Source organism: Camelus ferus, chromosome 7 (assembly GCF_009834535.1).
Source record: "Camelus ferus isolate YT-003-E chromosome 7, BCGSAC_Cfer_1.0, whole genome shotgun sequence".
In the NCBI taxonomy this organism is placed as follows: domain Eukaryota; kingdom Metazoa; phylum Chordata; class Mammalia; order Artiodactyla; family Camelidae; genus Camelus; species Camelus ferus.
The window spans coordinates 3,599,878-3,620,917 of NC_045702.1; the positions used below are offsets into that span (position 1 = coordinate 3,599,878).

Genomic DNA, 21,040 nt, shown 5'->3' on the forward strand with positions numbered 1-21,040 from the left:
AAAACCTGGTCTTGGATGTGGAAATCTCTCTCATGGGCCCTCAGAAGTCGACCGTGTACACCCACCTGTGCTCCACTGGGGAATTTGGTGAGCTGATTAAAAATCAATACTTTTACACTTCAATAAAAACAAGGATTCGAGAAAAATGCAATGCTTGGCCCACAGGACGCGCAGGTGGGAGGAACACAGGACAGCGTACCTTCCCAGCGGCAGACTCTCCAGCCTCCCCCGGGTACTCAGGCTGCTTCCTTCCCGCTTAGGGACGCTAAAGCCGCTCTTCAGAAGCCACTTTGGTTTGGCGATTTCAGCAGCAGGACTGATACCCTCAAACGCATCCTCAGAGGAGGGTTACAACGAATAAGAAAAAAGCAGAAAGGGAGTCCGGCTGGCACCCCCATGGGTTTCTGCGCCCCGAGTCCAGCACCTCTTGTATCAGACAAGGAGATCTCAAGATCCCTTCCTCCATCACTCTATGTTTCTAAGTCCCTATTTCACAAGGCATCTGAGTCCGTTTGAGCTGCTGTAACGAAGTCCTGGGCGACTTAAACTGCAGACCTTTATTTCTTACAGTTGCAGAGGCTGGACGTCCGTGATCAGGTGCCATGTGGTCCGGGTCTGGTGAGGGTGGGCCCACCTTCCTGCAGCCCTCACTTGGCGGAAGGGGCGAGGGGGCTCTCCTGGGTCTCTTTATATCCCTGAGGATCCACCCTCATGACCTGGGCATCTCCCAAAGGACCCCCTCCCAACACCGTCACACAAGGGGTGTGGACCTCAACAGGTGAATGTTGGGGACACAAACACTGCATCGCCAGCACCTCCTCTTGTCCCTCAGAACAGGTCCATTCTCACCCCACTTCCACCACCTCTGCTGTAGCCTGAGCCACTGCCATACACCTGTGGCACTCGAGTGCCTTCCAGTCAGACTCCCAGCTCTGGCTCACATCGTTCATTCAGTGTGCCTACAACCTAACTGTTCATCGACAGATGACTGGATGAAGAGGATGTGTGTGTGTGTGTGTGTGTGTGTGTGTGTGTGTGTGTGTGTGTGTGTGTGTGGGTATTACTCAGCCATGAAAAAGAAAGAAATAGTGTATCTGCAGCAACAGGGATGGGCCTAGAGACAATCACATAAGTGAAGTAAGTCAGGCAGAGAAAGACAAACACCACATGATGTCGCTTATATGTGGAATCTATGAAAAAAGGATACATATCTTATTTACAAACCAGAAATAGATTCACAAACATAGAAAACAAACTTACGGTTACCAAGGAAGAAGGGGGGGAGGGATAGATGAGGAGTTTGGGATTAACAGATACACATTAGTATACATAAAATAGATAAACAGCAAGGACCTACTGTACAGCACAGGGAACTGTATTTAATTTCTTGTAATGAGCCATAATGGAAAAGAGACTGAAAAATATATATGTACATTCAAGATCTCGTAGTAGCTCACAGTGAAAAAGAATATGAAAACGAATACATGTGCATTCACGTATGAATGAAAAACTGTGCTGTACACCAGAAATTGGCACATTGTAAACAGACCATAACTCAATAAAACACGTACGTATGTATATGTACAACTGAATCGCTTTGCTGTACACCTGAAACTAACATTGTAAATCAACTACACTTCAATAAAAAATAAGAACTATAAAAGATACCTACGTCTATTGATGGACGCTCTGTGTCAGGCCGGGTACGGAGGGAGGGGACGACTAGGAAGACGCCTGTCCTCGCGCAGAAGGGGCAGAATAAGGAAAGAGATGGGCCCGCGACACACAAGTGGATGGAGGAAGGCAGTGATGGCAGCTTCGCGGGATTCTGAAAGAAGCCCAGCAGAGAGCGATGCTCGGCTGTCACGGGCGGGGACGAGCTGTCCTGTGAACGCAGTGGGATGCCCCTTGGAGACTGTGGGAGAAGCCCTGAGGCTGACACCTGGAAGTCAGGACTGGTCCCGGGCAGAGCAGGGTGAGGGTCTTGCCCGGGGCAGCAGGCAGAGCCAGCACAAGGGACCTGAGGCGGGAAACACCTTGGTTTGTTCAGGACCTGGGTCTGCAGCCTCATGGGATGTCATCTTCCAAAAACGAGAAACTGACAGTCATGGTTTTCAAGACCCACGCAGTGTGGGGCCTCCCACCCACAGCTCTGCACTGCTGCTGATTTCTGCCTATGTCTGCACCAGCCTCCCCTCTGCTCCTCCGAGATGCCCACAGACCTTCTTAGGACAGCGACCCCCTCCCCCAACCACACATGCTCTTCCCTCTCTGCCCGGAACAGCCCCCCTCCATCTCTCTGCTTGTCACTCAGCCTCCACATCTCAGGAGCTGGGCAGGGGCCATGTCAACTTCAACATTCCTCTGCCGACAGATCCAGACGCATGTCTAGGCTCAAACCAGTGGCTGGAAAAGGTCTCACTCCAGTGGTGAGGGAGCAGAGGCACGCGAGCACGCACGCATGCGAGCACGCACACACACATTCACCGGCGGGCAGGAGCAGGGCTCACTGCCAGGTGAACGGCCAGGCGAGACAGATCAGAGCCTGGGTGCTGGGGAATCAATGCAGTAACCAGGGCTTCTTATGTGATATTATTTCAGTTGATAATTCGAGGGATTATTTCACATGCCAGGAGCAGCATCCTCCTTACTTCCCTTGGACCATCTTCTACATAAACAGCAGATGCTCATTTGCCTAAGTGGGAGCTGCTGTCAGAGGAAGGAGGGAGGGGGGAGGGAGGAGGGGAAGGAGAGGGGAGGAGGGAGGGGGAGGAGTGGGAGCTGCAGCCCCTGCTGGAACGGCCGCTGTTTCAGGCTGGTGCTGGGGCCCATTATTCTCCCAAATTCTCGTTCTCAGCAAATGCAGCAGAGCCTCAGTCAGATGAGAGGTAGAGAGGTGCTCAGTATTAAGTATAAATTCTCTATTACATGTTTAATAAACACTGCTGGCTTTGCGGGAAGCAGACTTGCGTTTTATAAACACGGAAGCTGGCAGGCATTTTTTTGCTGGCGATAATCTATGAAAAACTCCCCTGGGCTCCTTGTTCATTCACACCACGGCGGGAGCTGAATGGAGCGAGTGCGAGGCCTCCTGGGGCTGTTTGCCGTTGAGATCGACACCAGGAAGGGAATGAGAACAGAGCAAGTCATTAGAAAGCAAATGAAGATCTGGAACCAGAGCTCGTGCGCCCCCAGGAACCCTGAGGATGCTCCAGTCCGGCCCCCAAGCTCCATCCAGGGCTGCGGAAAGGAGGGGGCCGGGCGGGATGGAGGGGGCTGGGTTGATAGCCCCTCAAGGTCCCCGACACAGGTCTAAACCCAATGTCTGAAATGCCCATGGTTTGTCATTCTTTTGAACAGATCATACTCACAAAATCAGCAGACGTGTATGTATAGAATTTGAGAGACAAAGGATGGTCTCTTTGCCACAACTTATGTCCCGAGTTCACAGGTGTTGGCCATTAGAGATTCATTCCTTTGGATCTTTAGATTTCAGTATTTAGGAGTGCCCTAATTAACAAAGCAATTACCTTTGGGCCCTTTTGAATAAAACTTTATTGGGGATACCGAACAACGGACAAGGCTCTTAAAAAATCAGAATCATCGGTAAGGGTCCAGGGCGGCAAATATGAGAAAGTAGGGGTGAAGCAGGGCCACAGTCTCATGCAGGCTGGTTCACAGTCAGCATCAGAACAGCCCTGCCTCTGAGCGGAGTCCTTGCTGGCTGCTTAGAAAGCTCAGCTCTGAGCGAGGTGGCCTTTCGACAGCCACATGGAGTTCATCCACCCTGTTCTCTGTGATGACCGGACACGGAGCCTAAACGAGCGGGTAAAAGGTGCAGCTCTGTGCGCTGGGAGGGAGGACATGCAGGGGTGGGTGACCAGAGCTGGGCCCCCGAGGTACAGGGATGCCCGGGGATCCCTCCTTCAGGTGCCCCATGAGGAGGGGTCCCCGAGTCCAGCAGGCTGCCCGTCTGAGGGCTTTAGAGCAGGGCCACCTCCTATCACACAGGCGGCATTGGCACACTGACTCTGGGGGCCCCAGCATCCCCCTCTCGCCCTGGGCGGCTGTGTCCCTTTATGCTCACTCCTAAATCACGCAGCTCTCAGTGAAGCATCAGCAGCCCTGGGGTCCAGAGAGAATTTCTGAAAGTTCTAGAGCCAGAAAATGCAAAATGCAACCTGGAGGGACTGAGGTTTAAGGAGGTCAGAAGATGGGGCCAGATCCAGCTCCTCGAAGACATTTAATAAAGGGGTGTCTGGGGGTGGACCAGAGGGCAGCCGTCCAGTCCCCTTCTCAACAGAAACGTGCACCTTGGTGGCACCAAATTGGGTGGAGGCTGGGGGATGGGCAGCCCCTCAGGCATCGTTTGACACTGAAACCACTAACACAGTGTCCCCTCTGCCCGATGTCTTCCCTCCAGGACCGTCTTGAGAGGTTCTGGGTTCCCACACTCCCCTTCCTCCTCGGCCGAGGGCGACATGCTCAGCTCCAAGTTCTTGCAGAAATTGAACTTTCCTCCAAAAGAGTTGGAGGTGAGGAGAGAAACAGAAAAAGGGACAGAGACAGATTCTTATTTAGCACATTCTGGAAACTCCTCTGATGTTTCATGCAGAAGCTTCAGGGACAAAAGTGCATCCTTTCTGAACAGGACTGTGTTTCTCGTCTTGCCTTCTGTGCCTCATGCTTCTTTAGCACCACGGCCAGTGATACGTGTAAACCTTACCCTTTGAATCCACGTTTCTGGAAAAGACGCAGCACTGCCAGTGTGGACAACAGACGCTGGGAGATGCACTCAGACCGCTGCAGGTGAAGGTGGCAGATTCACAATTGCCTCCTTTCTTCTTTTATTTTATGCAAAAAGTCACCCAAGTGACTCTTGGTCGGGGCTCTGTCCAGCTGCGTCCAGCCCGGGGCTCATTCCACGTCTGTGACCTCGGTGATGGAGAGAGATACTCAACCCCCCGCCTCAGAGGAGCCTGGAAATCTCTGCCCGCCATCCCTTCCCCCCACCCAGACGTGGAAGGTCCAGGAGCCGACGGGCGGATGCACCTGCTTTAAAGAAAACAGCTCTGCCGTCTGGATGTGTTCACCTGCACCCACAGGTCACGGGTACTTCGGCAGCTGACCCCACCTGGCACCGAGAGCAGCTGGTCCACGATGGTCACGTGCCCTTACGCCTCACGGGCTTATTCCGTGTCGCCACTGGTGTGTGTGTTTCACGCCTAACACGCACTAGCTCATTTCGCCTTCATAAGACACCTGTTGCACAGGGCGCTCTTCTGAGACTGCGCAAGGCCTCCCTGGATGGAATCCGCGCAGGACAGCTACTCCGCCCGCGGTTAATCTCCTGGGCCGCCACGGGAAGGTTCTCGAGGCATCTTGGTCACTCGGGGAAACAGACGATACTGCTCAGGGCCCTCCGGACGTCCCTTCCACGTGCAGAACTCCTGCCCGGCAATGACTACGGAAGTTCCAGGGTTTCTCTGTGGGGGCAGATTTAGGGGCAGTGATCTGGTTGAAAGAAGAGGCGAGATGACTTGTCCTGAAGCAACATGTGTAGAAGAGACCTGGCTTTTCCTGAGATCATCCATGGACTGGGGGGGTGCTGGGGCAGAGATGCACACTGTCCCCAGCGGCAATGGGGTGGCGACCCACTCGCGCCACGTGGGCTCTCTCCTCTCGTGAGGGTTGGGGTCACCCAGGGCACTCACAGATGTCTCAACACTAATCAGCAGAGCCGTTTTGGGGGGCGTCGGAGGAAGTGGGTGCAGTACAGCAGATGCTGCAGTGGGAGTGAGTGGACCGGGGCCATCATCCCTGTTCTGACAAATTAAATATGGAATAAGCCACTTCACCTCTCTGGGACCCTAGTGTCCCCAGCTGTAAACTGGGTCTTCTAGTATAATCTCATAAAGGCGATTTTAGTGCAAAACAACTCAATTCATCGGCTGCTAGTCCTGGATGCTTGAGTTCCTGTCCATGTAGTTTGTTTCAGTCCTACCGAAGCCACAAGAAAGGGGTCTGATGAGGGGATTTCACATCCTCGGTCCTCTGCCAATACTCTGACGCTGGTGTGGGGGACAGGTTGGTGTCAGCTTTTCAGCGGTGACCCTGAATGGGTTTCCCCCGTTCTGCGTGCTTTCTGCTTTCTCCCTGCGGGAGCTGGCCACACCTCTTCCCCGGAAACCGAGCCAACAGAAGCAGGAAGAAGCGGGGGGCCGTTACTCCCTGGAAGCATGGTTTCCTTGGTGGGGAGACGTTCCATGTCTCGTCCTCGTCACGCCGCCAGCAGGGGCTCGTCCTGATCAGCCTTCTCCACTTCCCGCTGCTTCGCTGACGCCCCTCGTTTCAGGAGGATCAGGAATCTTCCTGTATCTTTGTGAGCGAAGGCTTCATGCTGCCCCACCGCACCGCCCGCTCGCCCTCCGAGACCCACCGCTTTCCCTCGCCCTTTGTGCAGCCGTCACTCGGTGCCGCTTCCCGGAGGGGAGCGCCGGAAGCCGCCTTTCGGAACAGCATGTTCAAGTGGCGACACAGAAGTCCGGGCGCTTACGCGTTTATTACGTATGTCCTCCTTCCCGGGGCGTGGAGCTCCCTGAGAATAAGAATTAACTTCTCCTTTTTCATCTTTTTCTCTCCCTGAATCTAGTACAAGGCTTATCGCAGGCACATAAATGCCAAGGAAAGAATGAAGTCGTTCAAAGAAACCGGTCCTTGGATTAGATTCCTAACCACAGCCTGAGCTCAGCCCCTCGTCACTGTCTCTTCAGCACCGACACTCCTCTTTGAGATCCCGTCACAACTATTATAGCAAGACTGATTTCGATGACTTCGTTCATTTTTTTATTGAAGTCAAGTCAGTTTACAATGTCGTGTCAATTTCTGGTGTGCAGCGTAGTGCTTCAGTCATACATGTACACACATATATTCATCTTCATATTCTTTTTTATTAAAGGTCACTACAAGATATTGAATATGGTTCCCTGTGCCCTACAGTATAAACCTGTTTCTCTATTTTATATTAGTAGTGTGCATCTGCAAATCTCAAACTCCCAGTTTACCCCTCCCCACCCCTCCCCGCCGGTAACCGCAAGTTTGTTTCCTATGTCTGTGAGTCTATTTTTGTTTTGTAAATAAGTTCATTTGTCTTTTTTTTTTTTAGATTCCACATATGCGTGACATCATATGGTTTTTTTCTTTCTCTTTCTGGCTTACTGCACTTAGAATGATGATCTGATGATCTCCAGGTCCATTCATGTTGCTGCAAATGGCATTATTTTACTCTTTTTTATGGTTGAATGGTATTCCATTGCATAAATGTACCACGTCTTCTTTATCCAGTCATCTGTCAATGGACATTTAGGGTGTTTCCATGTCTTGGCTGTTGTAAGTGTAATGACTGTGGAATATCTGTCTTCCTTGCTGGACTGCGAACTTGCACGCTCTCCAAGCCCTGTATCTGTCTGGCTCTCAGCTGTGGCACTGAGCAGGCACTTAATAAATATTTGTTGAATAAATAAGAGACCAATTCTTGGCCGTCAGAGGAGAGGCGTGCGCTGCTACGACATAGCGCGGTCCCGTACGCTCTGAGTGGAACCCGGCACACCTAGTGCTGAGTCAGTGTTAACCCACAGCGATGCGTTTGTACTCTATATAAAGTGTGTGAGTAGGAGCACCGCTTCTAATTCAGTGGCTGATGGGCCTCCTGTACCCTTTTCTGGGCACCGAAAAATAAAAATATTATCAAAAATGACATCATTCTACCTCTTACTGGGTATTTTTATTCTGATGGGAGCGAATTACAGTCCTGGCCTAGGGAAAAAAAGCATTTTACTTAGGAAAAGGAGGGGAAGCTTTTCTATTATAAGAGCACACCAATGGATTAAAGCCTCCTTCCACGCTGGCACTGATGTGCACTGAAAAGTGCTTTGGGGTCCACAGCCTGCGAGGTTTTAATTAAAGGACCTGGATGGGCAAACCGAGCATCTCTAACCGAGCAGCATCACACGGATGGGGCTCAGCGAGGCACCCCGTGCGCGCGGCAGTGTGACAAGTCAGACGACCCAGCAGAGCGCCCTGTGCTTAAAAACCGTCGTCTTGGGGTTTACAGACTTTTCTCCGCCATTCTTTGCTTTCCTACTCCGAGCGATAGGACTTGAAGAATTGAAAACAAACGAGTGAAGTTGCAGTGAAGGGGGGGGCGGTGTGGGGTGTCGCCCTCTGCGGGGACAGCGCTGGGCTCACAGGGCTGAACGTCAGCACCCTCAGAAAGCAGAGCGTGCGCCGCGCGCGTGGGACGACCACAGCTGCGTGCTGCCCTGCGGTGGACGATGTGGACTCGGGCTGTTTCCTCTCAGCTCATCCGTCAGACTCTTCCCAGCACCTGGGCCCCCGCAAGCAGCGCCGCTTCACGGTTTTCTGAGAGATCACACGTCCTTCTCCCTGCTTTGCCCTCTTGAGACGTAGAGGCTTGGTTCTCTACCCCAGAAACCCTCATTTCTCCCAAAAGGGTCTGAACGCCTGCTCTGACTCCTGGGTGGTCAGTCTGCCTGCCTCCTCACGCCAACCCACACGCAGGCTGCAGCACGAGACGGCCAGTCCCTGGGCCCCGGATCTGGGAAGCTCCCCTGCCCGTCTGAGGCCAACGCACGAGCAGAAGGAAGCTCAGAGAAGGTGGGGAAGGGTGCGCTCGCAGGCACCAGACACTCAGGGTCCACATACGCCCCCAGCCAGGGAGGTGAGAATCGGGGAAAGGCCGCCCCACCACCCTCTTCAGAGAGGGGGGCGGCCTGGGTGGAACACGCAAGCTCTCATTCCAGACACGAGAACCAGGATGGCCCTTGCCGCCCCGGCACAGCCTTTTGAACACACGCCCGCTTTCCTAAGTGGCGTGGACTCAGCTTGTGCAGCCTCATGCGTCTTAAGCAAAGGGTGTGCGTTGCTGCTCCAAGCGCAGCTCAGGCCTCTTCCCCAGGAATGCCCCCCGGCCCCAGCTCCTCCTACATCAGGATGGATTGAGCCAAAACGAGCATCCAGGGGGACGCTGAAGGAAGAAGAAGACATAAAAGAGCACACTGGAGAAAGGAGGCGCCCTGGAGAAGAGGGTGGCGCCACCCCTCAGGCTCAGGGATCACCAGGCGGGGCTGGGCCGCTTCTCTGCGGTCAGTGTCATCGTTCAGGCAGCCGTGTTGGCAAGAGGCCCTCATCCCCCATCCCCTCACTGGGGGGTAGCCAAGAGCCTGGGGACCTTCTAGACTCCTCCGTCTGTCCTAACAGTGGCTCTAGAATTTGAGACAAGATGTTTTTTAAGGCGGGGCTCCACCCTGCAGGGCTGGCTTGGCGGCGGAGCAACCCACCCACCCACCATCCCCGCTGCTCCCGGGATGGCCCAGCTGCCTCCTCTCAGCCACGCACCTCGGCCAGGACAGCAGAACTTCCTGGGCCTGTTCTCATCTTCCTCCAGGTACCTGGGCGCTGTCACCACGCACCGGCCACCTGGCCTGCTAACCAGTGTCCACCCTGCCTCCCTGCCTCCCTAAAGCACCTGGGATGTGCTGGCTTCCTTATTAACAGAGGGGTTTGCAGCAAACCAGGGTCTGTGAGACTGTGTGTGTGTATGTGTGTGTGCGCGCACGTGAGAGAGAGAGACAGAGACAGAGAGACAGAGAATGTGGGGTAACAGAAACACCCCAACAAAAGGGAAAGAACAGGGTGGAGACAAAGACTCGTCTGCATAATCAGAGGAACCATATCCTCATTTCCTCTTTGCCTATTAACCTGCCGCCGCGCGGCTGGTGCCAAGCCAGGGACTCAGTGAAGCATCGGAAGAAATTACCTTACGTAAGCAGGTAGAAGTGTCCCTGGTGTTGATAAACACAGCACGGATCCATGCACTGCTTTCCTCCTCGCTAGGAGAAAGGTAACTATCTTTTCAGCCCAGACAAAGGTTTATCCGAATCAGCCAGGGCGGGAGCCGGGCAGGCTCCCCTTCTCAGCAGCACCGGGGGAGGGGGCGCCCCGGCTCCAGGCAGAAGCAGGGCGAGATGCTGAGCACACTGCATGGCAAACTGAGAAGCAGCGACAGTCACGGAGCTGAAGAGGAACACTGCATCTAGGTGGGGTTGTGCAGGTCACCGGGTCAGAAACGTGTGTTCTCACTTCCAGGTGAGGAAACGGGGGCGTCCACAGGCGGACCGTCGTCAGGGGACGAGGACAGCGATGGCGGCCCCGGGTGGACGCCAGGCTCCTGGGGTCCCGCCCAGCGTTCCTCCAACCACAACAATCTCGAGCCCGCGCAGAATGATGGGGTGAGTCACCTCTCCTCACTTTTGGAGAAAGACTATGACTCCCTGCAGCCAGATTCCACCTCGCTTGTCCTCATCCTGCAGGAGAGCTGGGGACACCGCGCAGCCTGAGGTCCTTCTCTCTGAGTGGTCTTTTGAGGAAGGGAAGAAAGCTGTCTCTGCTGGGACACGTGTCCACTTTGTGGATGCTGGTGGCCTATGATTTATATGAACAAAATGATCAATCACAGGCAAACGGCACAAAAGGAAAGGAAAACAGAAGAAACAGAAGATGTCCTCTCGCCTCTTCCAGCTCCCAACCTTGCCATCTGTAAATGACCCACAGGCTTCCTTCTGCGGTTCTGTGCGGAAAACAAAGGAGAAGGGACGGCTGTCCTACACCTCCGGGGAGATCAGCAACTCCAGCGCGCCATAAACCCAGCACAGGAAGGCTGCTTTTGGCAGAAGACCAGCCGATGGGTGACGCAAACTGAGGCACAAAAGGCTGAAAAATCACGGGATAGGTGGCTCCTTGATTTCCCACATCCATCTGGAATGTTGCTAAAATACGATGCTAAGGCCACGAGCCATAAAGCAAGTTCAAGGTTAACGTATTAAAATTCAACTGTCGTCTGAAGAAAAATCATTTGTGAAAAGAACTTGTGTACTCAGGGTGTGAGAGAAATCAGGGCTAGGAGAAAAGGTTGATGCTGACGGCCTCAGAGGACCTCAGCCAAAGCTGACAGAATAATGGATTCAAATTGGTTTTTTTTTTTCCTTCCTCATGAAACCCGTTAACTAGTTTGTTCAGCAAAGAACAATATTTTTCTTCCTAGGACATTCACCCCAAGAAAGAAAAGCTACAGTTATTGCCACCAGCCTGAAATGACGGCCATACCTGCCTCATTCAGCATCATAGAAAGACTGTGGGAACTTCTGCAGGCACTGAGCTGGATTAATGCTACTGCCTCTTCCTGCCGCGTGCTTTGATGAAAGGGAGACTTTCTCCCTTAAAATGGAAAATCTCCCAAGCACCTCCCTTGTGATCTTAAGTGCTGAATTCCACCTTCGCTTAGAAAGTGGTTAACACAAGCCTGTAGTTCACGGGGACTCTTACCACGGTGGTTTCAAACGCAGTTCCGGGTAATTTGTCAGTGTTGCCAACTCACTAGGGATGCCCTAGGCCCCCAGGTGTGACCTACAACCTCACGAGGCTGGTTTTTAAGGCCGACCAAGGCCCGCACACGCGAGTGAGCACGATCTCCCGGGGAAGAGTCACCTTGGGGTGCAGCACAGCTCCTCCTCGAAACGCTGCCTCTGTTCACAATAGTTTTGGAATTCCTTTCGGAAAGCTAGTCATGCTGTTCTAAAACCAGCTGTGCCTGGGAAGCTGGGAGCCCCTGCTGCTTCTTCGAAGCCAAGTGTAGTAAACCTTTCCCCGAGTCAGACTCGCCCCAACGGCCACTCCTGAATGATCCTCAGGTTGGTTGTTTTTTGCAGAATCAAGACCTTCAACAGAACGCACCCCTAGAATGTAGCCCTGGCTCTAAAGACGATCCCACGAGCGGGAGCCCCCCTCCCCCCCGACGGGCTGCCCGCCGCACGGCTTCCGAGCCGATCGCATCACTGGGTTCGGCGAGAGGCGGCAGGGAGGCCCACCCCGGTTCAGGCTTCTGAAGTCCGCCGGGACCGCAGAACAGCGACCCCTAGGGGGCTGCCCTGACTGCCTGCGGCGCCAGCTGCAGGTGAACGGAGCCGCACCCCCTGCTGTGCCACGGCAGGGGGCCGAGAGGGCGGCCGGCTCCCAGAACAAGGCACGTAGGGAGCCGGGGGCTCCTTCTCCCGCCCTCATGCCTGGACTTCAGAGCTGACAGGTGACCCCAAGCGGCCGGCCCACTGTGGGGCCCACGAAGAGCTGTCGGGCTTCGTCCCGCTGACAGACAGCGGACTCCCTCACAGCTGGCGCAGTTCTCCAAAACCAGGTTCTCCAAACTTCTCAAAAACGCTGAAGCTCTGGACTCTGAATCACTCACCGGTGAGGTATCCGGGAAGGTGCCGGGACAGGCACTCCCCTGTGAACGTTCCCAAAGAGCCGCCCTCAGCCTGCTGTGCTCGTACCCAGGTTCAGTGGTTTCCACGGTGACAGAATAAGACACAGTCTCCTTGACGTAGCATGACGGGAAATGAACAGATAATTCACTTCAGAATAAGCAATGGAAATGACTCATACATCTGTGGAAATTCACCCCATCTGACCATCCAATACATTACAATACAAGCAGTAATTCAGCAAGAAAAAAAAAAGGGTCTTTCAAATTGGTCAGGATTGAAAAATTAGTCACAGAGAGACCAGACCAGGATGTTGTGAGGTGATCAGCCCCACCTGCTGCTGGCGGGCAAGCACCTTGGTTCCTGAAAACCACTTACAAACATCACCAATAACCTGACAAGTCTTCCTCTTTTCTCTAAGGCCTTTCTCTTCTTTACCCACACCCAGTCCTTCCATCGGCTCATCCATCTCAAGGCTGTATCATCGTCCATGGGCTGATGGCTCCTGAGGGGGGTATATGTGTTTGCTTTTGTTTGATTTGTTCATTTATTTTTCTTTTGGTTTTTATGTTCCTCATATGGATGAAATCTTTGTATTGGTCTTTCTGTGTCTGACTTATTTTACTTAGCATGATTCCCTCAAAGTCCATTCATGTCACAAATGGCAAGACTTCATTCTTTTTTGTGGCTGAGTAGTATTCCACCGTGTGTACATATTGCATCTTCTTATCCATTCGTCTGCCGATGGGCGTGGGTTGCTTCCATGACTTGGCTCCTGTAAATCATTCCAGCCCCAATCTCAGTGTCATCCTTGGGCCCTCTTGGTATCTTATGCCCCTTATCTCATGTGACCCCAAATCCTATTTTCCATACCTAAGAATCTTCCTAGTCTGGGCCACCATCATTTCTTGGCCACCATTCAATTCTGAATTACAGAAGCAGCCTCCTGAGACATCCCCTGTTTCCATTCTCACCTCCGCAGTCTCTTCCCAAAACAGCAGACAGTGTGATCCTGCACAAGGTGTCAGATCACCTCACTTTCCTGCTGAAAGCCTTCCCACCACCCCAGCTCATGAGAGGAAAAGCCGGTCTTTACAGGGTGCCAGGCCCTAGTGATCCGGCCCTTCAGACTTTCTCTGACCTCCCCTCCCGGCATCTCCAGAATCCCCACCTCTCCCCTCGCTGACCTTCAATCCAACAGGCACCTTCCTGCGCAGGGTCCCCCTGCATGGACTCACACCCTAGGCTGGCCTGTCTCTCAACCGTGCCCTTTGGGCACCTGAGATTCTCAGCAGATGTTATAAAGAATACAATTAAAGAATTCACGATCTCATTCATGATAAGCAGAATTCCACACTATTTACATGTATGTGTAACAGAGATGAAGTTGGCCACCGAAATAGTAAACGTGGTGTCCATCCGCAAGACAGAATTCCGGGTAAATTTTTACTTTGGAATCTCCTACAATGAGCACAGGAATGTATCCATTGTTTGCAATAAGAGCTGTAGGTAAAACACGAATTTTTCTTATAAAATAAAAACGCATAGCCAGGAAACGTTTTTATAACAAATATTTTATTTTTAGTCTGTATTTTTCCAGTGGACCTCGGAACAACTATCTGTTTATTTTGGTTGAATGCTATATAAGGAGAAATTCTAAACAGCAAATCATTTCTCCAATCCCTGTCCAGATAAACCACCAATTCCTGTAACAAAGGCAGACTCTGAGGTTCTGTGCACCACAGGAAAGGAACAGACAGAAGAGGAAACTGTGTAGCTATCTTTTTACACTTTGTTTGCCCTTTGATCCAGTAACAATAACTTGTCAACTTTCATCAAACCTCCCCACTTCAGACATCTGAACCACCTAAATAAAACACACCCATCTTCCAAAAACACTGTCCACTAACATGATGGAGAAAAACCCAGCCCTCAGGGCATAAAGGCAGGTAGGGTCCGCATTCTCCTCCTGCTGAATTCATAGCACACTTCCCCTCTTAATACACCAATTTTCCTACATAGAAATCAAGCACCAGGTGTTTTTCTCTCTCTCTTTTCCTTTCCTATTTGGATACAAATGTGATTTCGAGTAATTTGTAATAGAATCTCACAAAATGGTTGATTCTTGCTCCGCTGTGATTTATTTGTACACATGAGCAGGAGAGGCTCACGGATAAAGGCGTGAACGTGATCAGGGACAGATCACGCAGGGACAGAGCAGCTCTGAATCAGGACTGTGGATGCCAAACACCTTACAAGCGTGGCTGGTGCCTCCCAGGGGCTCGATCACTTTTTTGTTGAGTGAACGAATTACCGAGTTCAACCAGAGAGACTACAAGGAGGTGGATTCAGTAGTGAATGTCTGGCACGGGTGTCCAGCGTTTACCCCTGAGACGTCGCAGTGATTTCAGGTACCTGCTGCGGTCAGCAGTGGGCTGTTTAGGAATTCCATCACTGTCACCCTCCCTCACATCACACTGGGAACACCTATGATGTACCAGGAAATATACCAGACACTTACACCATGGAGCAGATGTAACTATTCAGTTAATCCTCACAAGGAGACATTTTAGAGTTTGGAGGAACAGAGCTCAGAAGGGTTAAGGAACCTGCCTTAGGTCACACTGCCAGGTCACACGTCTTCACCACGCTGGACAGCCACCCTTAATGAGAACCTAGGCTTTAATCCAGTGGGTCTTGGGCCAGCTGGGTCAGGGGCTCCAAGCTCTCTCTGAGCTGATAGGCTCCACTCCGCACCACAGCCCTGCCCTGCAGGTTCCACCATCCACCTGCGGACCGGCCAGCAGGCTCCGTGCGACCCCTGGAAGACCCACAGCCCTGGAAGTGCAGTGCCAAGGATCAGACCAAGTGGAGCTAAGCGGGTGAAAATTATGGTCATGTCTTCAAGCCCCAATCTTTCTTGACTGCCTTGCCACAAGCTAGTGGAAACCACCCCACCAGGATCCTGAGCTCCCAAAGGATCCCTCGGTGCTCCCTCAGCAGACAGAGGACACTCGGCACACTCTGCAGTTCTGTCTTTGCATGCAACCTGCTCATAGGTGCACAGAGTTCCCTGGAACACCCACCACAGGGCCCTGGGCTCCCTGCATCCAGCCCTTGACAGCTTAGACCAACAGCCAGGCGGGCGGTGCCCTGCTCATCAGTCTGTGACCAAGTAGTCATGGCAACAGTAGTTCTCTCACTTCTCCAAGCACAAATTCAGAATCAGGACCACGTGTCTGATGCAGTGATCTCTAAAGAGGAGGAAAGCCCTAAAAGGGGCCCAGAGACCAATTCGACAAGACACATGCACCCCAAAGTCCACAGCAGCACTATTTACAACAGCCAAGACATGGAAACAACCTAAATGTCCATCAACAGATGGATGGATAAAGAAGCTGTGGTATATTTATACAATGGAATACTACTCAGCCATAAAAAAAGAATGGAATCATGCCATTTACAGCAACATGGATGGACCTGAAGATTGTTGTACTAAGTGAAGTAAGTCAGAAAGAGAAGGAAAAATACCATAGGATATCACTTATATCTGGAATCTAAAAAAGAGAAAAAGATGACACTAATGAGCTAATTTATAAAACTGAGTCAGACTCACAGATATAGAAAACAAATTTATGGTTACCAGGTGGTAAAGGTGGGTGGACGGATAACCTGGGAGTTTGGGATTAGCAGACACACACTACTATATATAAAATAGATAAACAACAAGGTCCTACTGTACAGCACAGGGAGCTATATTCAATAGCTTGTAATAGCCTATAATGAAAAAAATATGGAAAGGAATATACATATATATGCATAAATGAATCACCATGCTGTACACCAGAAATTAATACAACATTGTAAACTGACTATACTTCAATTAAAAAGTAAAATAAATAAATAAACCAAAATAAAATAAAATAAAAAGGGCCCAGAGAGCTGAGAGTTTAAATAAGGTCTCCAAGGAGGAAAAGTTGGCTACAGGGAGAGAGACAGCTTAATATGCTTTTAGACTCAGAACAACTTTAATCTGCACCAGTGAATACACACACACACATATTATACATAAAATATTCATTAAAACCTCCTCAAAAACCTAAATGGTGATACAATTAATACTGCATGTTACACATGAGAAAACTAAAGCACAGAGAAATTAACTAACCAGCCCAGGTTGTCCAGCTAGCAAATAACTGCGTACAACCCTATTCACAGACCCAACGAGTCTGGTGATCTTTAAACCATGGCATGATCAACTTAGTGCTTCTGTTCAAGCTCTACCCTTCTGCACCCCATGCCTTCCGCTCTGGAGATCTTAGAGTCACGGATGATTCTATGAGCATTGGAAGAGGGAGACACACTGGTTAGTTGCTCAGCTCCCTCCCCGCTGGTGGAGGTGAAGGAGACCTCTGTTCGTGAACATGCCCACCCCGAGGCTTCTGCACTTCCAAACAAAGTGTTAACCCTCAGCCTCATGCGGTTGTCTTCAAGTTATATTTCAAATGCTCAGCATGCAAGATCAAACATACACTCAGGCACCCATAACGGAAGTGGCATTTGCCATTCTGAGGTTTCAGGGTGTTACTTCCCCTGGCCCTTTGTCTTAGGAGGCAAGTCTTTCTAACAGGCAATGATTTTCACCATCAAGAGATCTTGGGATCCTGAGGGGGAAGCAGGTGGGAAAGGATAAATTGGGAGTTCAAGATTTTCAGATACTAACTAATGTATATAAAATAGATCAATAACAAGTTCATACTGTATAGCACAGGGAACTATATTCCATATCTTGTAGGAACTTACGGTGCAAAAGTATATGAAAACAAAGATATGTATGTTCACGTATGACTGAAGTATTGTGCTGTACACCAGAAATTGACACAACATTGTAAACTGACTGTCCTTCAATAAAACATACACACACACACACACACACACACACACACACACACACATAAAAGAAATACAAAAAACACATAAAATACAAAAAACGAGAGAGAAGTCTCAGGCTTCTGAGCACTGGTCCCCTAGATTGCCTGGTAATCTCAAGTCCATTTATGGCCCCTTGCTACTGGGGATGCCCTGACTTCCCTGCCTGGTTGGCAGCATCCGAGTTCATCCTTCATTCCTTCGTTGCTTGCTGGGGTCCATTCAAGGACCATTTGTAGCAACAGCTCCTACAAGTAAGTGGCTTTGGCCATTCTGAGAGGGAGCCTTCTAGTCCCAAACCCTTTGGAATCACTGATGTCAGGACTGTGGAATTCTGGGCCTCATTTGCAGGGCACCAGCTGTGGACCTCCTGCTCCTGGCTGTCCTCCAAAGGCAGGACACCCGGCACCAGGAGCGTCTGGTCCTGTGAAGCCCACCCCCCGCTCAAACCCTGCAGAATCCTTTCTTCTCTGACACGACGTGATATTTCTGCTATGACAAATGTCCTTTTGACACATTTCATCCAATCTCAGAGATCACTGGTTGAATGTGCTCTGTCATGTGGATGTCATTTTTTGGATCACTTAGAAAGAAAAATTACTCCCAATTAAAATAGGACATATCATTATTCTGAGACACGCCATTAAAGATATAAAAGAAATTAAAGATATAAAAACAGGTTAATAATTTGCATCTTAGACTTGAAGAGCTACGGTATGAAATCAGTGACATGTGGCCGGGACGGCTGCTTTTATTTTCAACCAAGAGACGTCAGCCCACCTGGGTCTGCAGTTTGCGTGGGGGTCGGAAGCGCCTTACTCATCAGGGTAAGTAATGACCTTATGCTTCGTGCTCCCACCTCTGGATTCCTGCCGGAAACCAGGATATTACTTGCCCCAGATTAATGGTTCCCGCATGGCTGGACCAGAAGGCAGAGCCACCGGCACCACCTCCCAGCCTCTGCTCAAAGTGTGAGCAGAGCCCTTGGCAGGTCCTGACACGACTTTGCTTTTTCATGTCCACTCCCTGGGGACACAGCTGGGTGTGCAAGCGTGGCCAAGCCTGATCCTCACGTGTCCTTCGCCCCAGGCAGGTATGCCGGCGCTGCTGGCATCAAGACTGAGAGTTGGGAGCCGGGAAGGACCAGAGGGAGCCAGGAGGGTCTCCCGAGCGCGCGGACCTGTGTGACGGGCCGGAAGCCAGCACTCGATGTCACCGGCTGCACCTGCTCAGCTATTAACAAAGTGACACACCTTAATCCCCACTCTGCTATGGCTCATGGCGTGCACAGCTCACCTGAGATGAAATCAACTGGTGTCCTGAAGCTCCTTCTCCACGGTGACTCCCAGAAGGAGGCAAGCTGCACGCTGTTCGCCTTGGGTAGACGCCTCAAAGCTCACGTTCCGTCAAATGGGGTCGCGCTCGCCCTTAATTTACTTTTCTGCCCTCATTTCTTTTACTCAAATAAATGTGTGTGTTAAGTGATTGATGCATTTTAATTCCATTGGGTTGGGTATGTTTTTTAAGCTGCATTTAATTTTTGGAACAATGGGACACTATACATGTTTACATAAAGTTGAGATCCCATAATGTTAGTGCATAAGGTGTCTGGTATCAGTCAGGATCAGCTGGGTTATGCTGCAGTAACAAACAGCTCCAGCCCCCAGAGGCTCATGGGACGAGGTCTGCTTCTCACTCCTGCTACATGCCCACCACAGGCCAGCAGTGACTCTGCTCCATGTTATGTCTACCCTGGGACGCAGGCTGACCGCACAGCCCCCACCCCAAGCACAGGCTGGTCTCCTGGGAGAAGAGAGACACAGGGACCGGGGCAGGTTCTGAACACGCCTCATGGGAAGTGAAGCCACCGCCTTCTCCTATGTTTCCTTGGCTGATAGAAGCCGCGTTGCCAAATCCACGGAGCAAAGAACCAAGTCAGTGTACAGGACAAAGGCAGCTACCACTGCTCCTTCAAGATCCCGGGAGTAAGCACCTTTATTTAAGCCTCTGAAACCTCAATTTTCCAATCTATGATGAGACTTTTCTTAGTCCATTTCATTTAGTCACGAAATTGGTGATACCATTTGTCACACTATTAGTAACGGCTAAGAAGGACTGACAACGTGAATGCGGGCTGAGGAGGGCCTGCCCTCGGCGAGTCAGGACCTGGGAAGCACAGCCCGCTGCCCAGAACACAGGTCGTCCCCCTCCCCTCCCTCCTCCTCCCTTCCTGATCTCCTCCCTTCTCTCTCCTCCTTTTCTTCTCGCTCTTCCTCCATCTTTCCCTTCTTTCTTCCTTTTAAATCAGTTCTGCTAGGAACTGGACGACGACAGGATTATCCCCAAGGGGCACCGGACCTTCCTCAGCACTCAGAGGAGCAAGTCCATGACTGCATCCCCGCTCCCTCAGCCAATAGTGTGAAGGCCCCACGTGTGAAAGAACTTTGTTTCAAAGGAGGTTTAAAAACAACAGCAACAATGACAACAGAAACTGTCAACCCAGTGATGTGTCTGCAGTCCCTCATCCTCCTCAGCCTCCTTCAGAGAAGCTAATTATCGGCCATAACAGAACGGCTTACTGGCTGTACACCTGGTGGGGAACGGGGCTCCACCCACGGCAGCAAAGATTGCAGATTTCTCTTCTTCGTGTGACCTCACCTGACTCCCCGTGAGATCCATCTGAGTCATTACTTCCGTGAGGCATTTTGTGGGCAGTTCTGCCTCAGACAACAGTCAATAACCATGTATAAGACCATGTTCCCTCCAGATACTGTTACTATGAGGGACTGTCTCCTCTGCCAGCCAGATTATCTTCTGCACCGACGTATCCAGAGCTTAGAAAGCCTGTCCCTTTTCTGGCCAGCTTTACAGTCACCTGCACGAAGAAGTGACCCACAAATAAAGACTGCTGCAGCGTCGATGCCCCCGTGTGACTCCTCCGACCTGAAACACGCCCAACAGCCGCTCATGAATCCCCTGCTGCTGCCGCACGTCCCCCCCCACACCCTCCCGGTCCTGCTGCTCCGCAGAGCCCTGACTCGTGCACCGGGAACAGACGTTCCCTCCCGGAAGTGAAAGGAGTCGGGCTGGTGGCTTTTACAGCCCATCCACCTGAGTTTGTATTTCCTTCATTAAAGTAGACTTCACCGTTCCGATCCTCTGACAATTATCACTCATAACTTGCTAAATCAGAAAACCTTACATTAGACACATGTTTTTTCATCAAAAGAGAGACCGCACAGCTTAAGAGGAGGCAAGCGTTTACATGGAACTGAACACACAGAAAAGGGCAGTTAAGAATCCGCGTGGCGGCCAGGAACGCGTCTGGGGCTCCTCCTGGGGCCGGCCGGCGCGAACGCTCTCTCGTCTCTTCATCCCAGCCGGGCATCCTGCAAACGGTTGCCCGGGGTTCCCCTAGAGACCGCGCGAGGAGCTGCTGGGGAAACGCGTGGCCCAACCCTCCACGGATGGAAGAGAGACATGAGACCAGATCACGCGGCCCACGGACGGTGCGGCAACTTCCCCGACATCAGGCCCACAGCTCCTCACGATTACACACAGCTCGTGGCTTAAGGCCAAGGAAACCCACCCGTGGTCCAGAATGTACTGTCCGTCCATGAATTCTGCAGCTGCCCCACGGTGGGGGCAGCATGAGCCCATCCCCAGGGACACACACACGTCCTGACTTCATCCCTCAAAACTTCTTGGAGAAGATAATGACCTGCAATGCTTTGCTTGGTTATAGAGAGATGACATCACTGCACAGTGTTTAAAAA

The 21,040-nt window shown here is 51.4% G+C and overlaps 1 protein-coding gene and 1 long non-coding RNA gene across 3 annotated transcripts in view; one reads left to right on the forward strand and one right to left on the reverse strand.

Annotated features, from left to right (window-relative positions):
• The window catches only part of DPP6 (dipeptidyl peptidase like 6), an 846,041-nt gene that overhangs the window by 716,694 nt on the left and 108,307 nt on the right, over nt 1–21,040 (reverse strand). The window lies entirely within an intron of this gene.
• Nucleotides 387–8,438, forward strand: LOC116664768. The gene is made up of 3 exons (XR_004321187.1): nt 387–1,003; nt 3,710–3,713; nt 8,427–8,438. It is a non-coding gene; the product is annotated as an uncharacterized LOC116664768 (long non-coding RNA).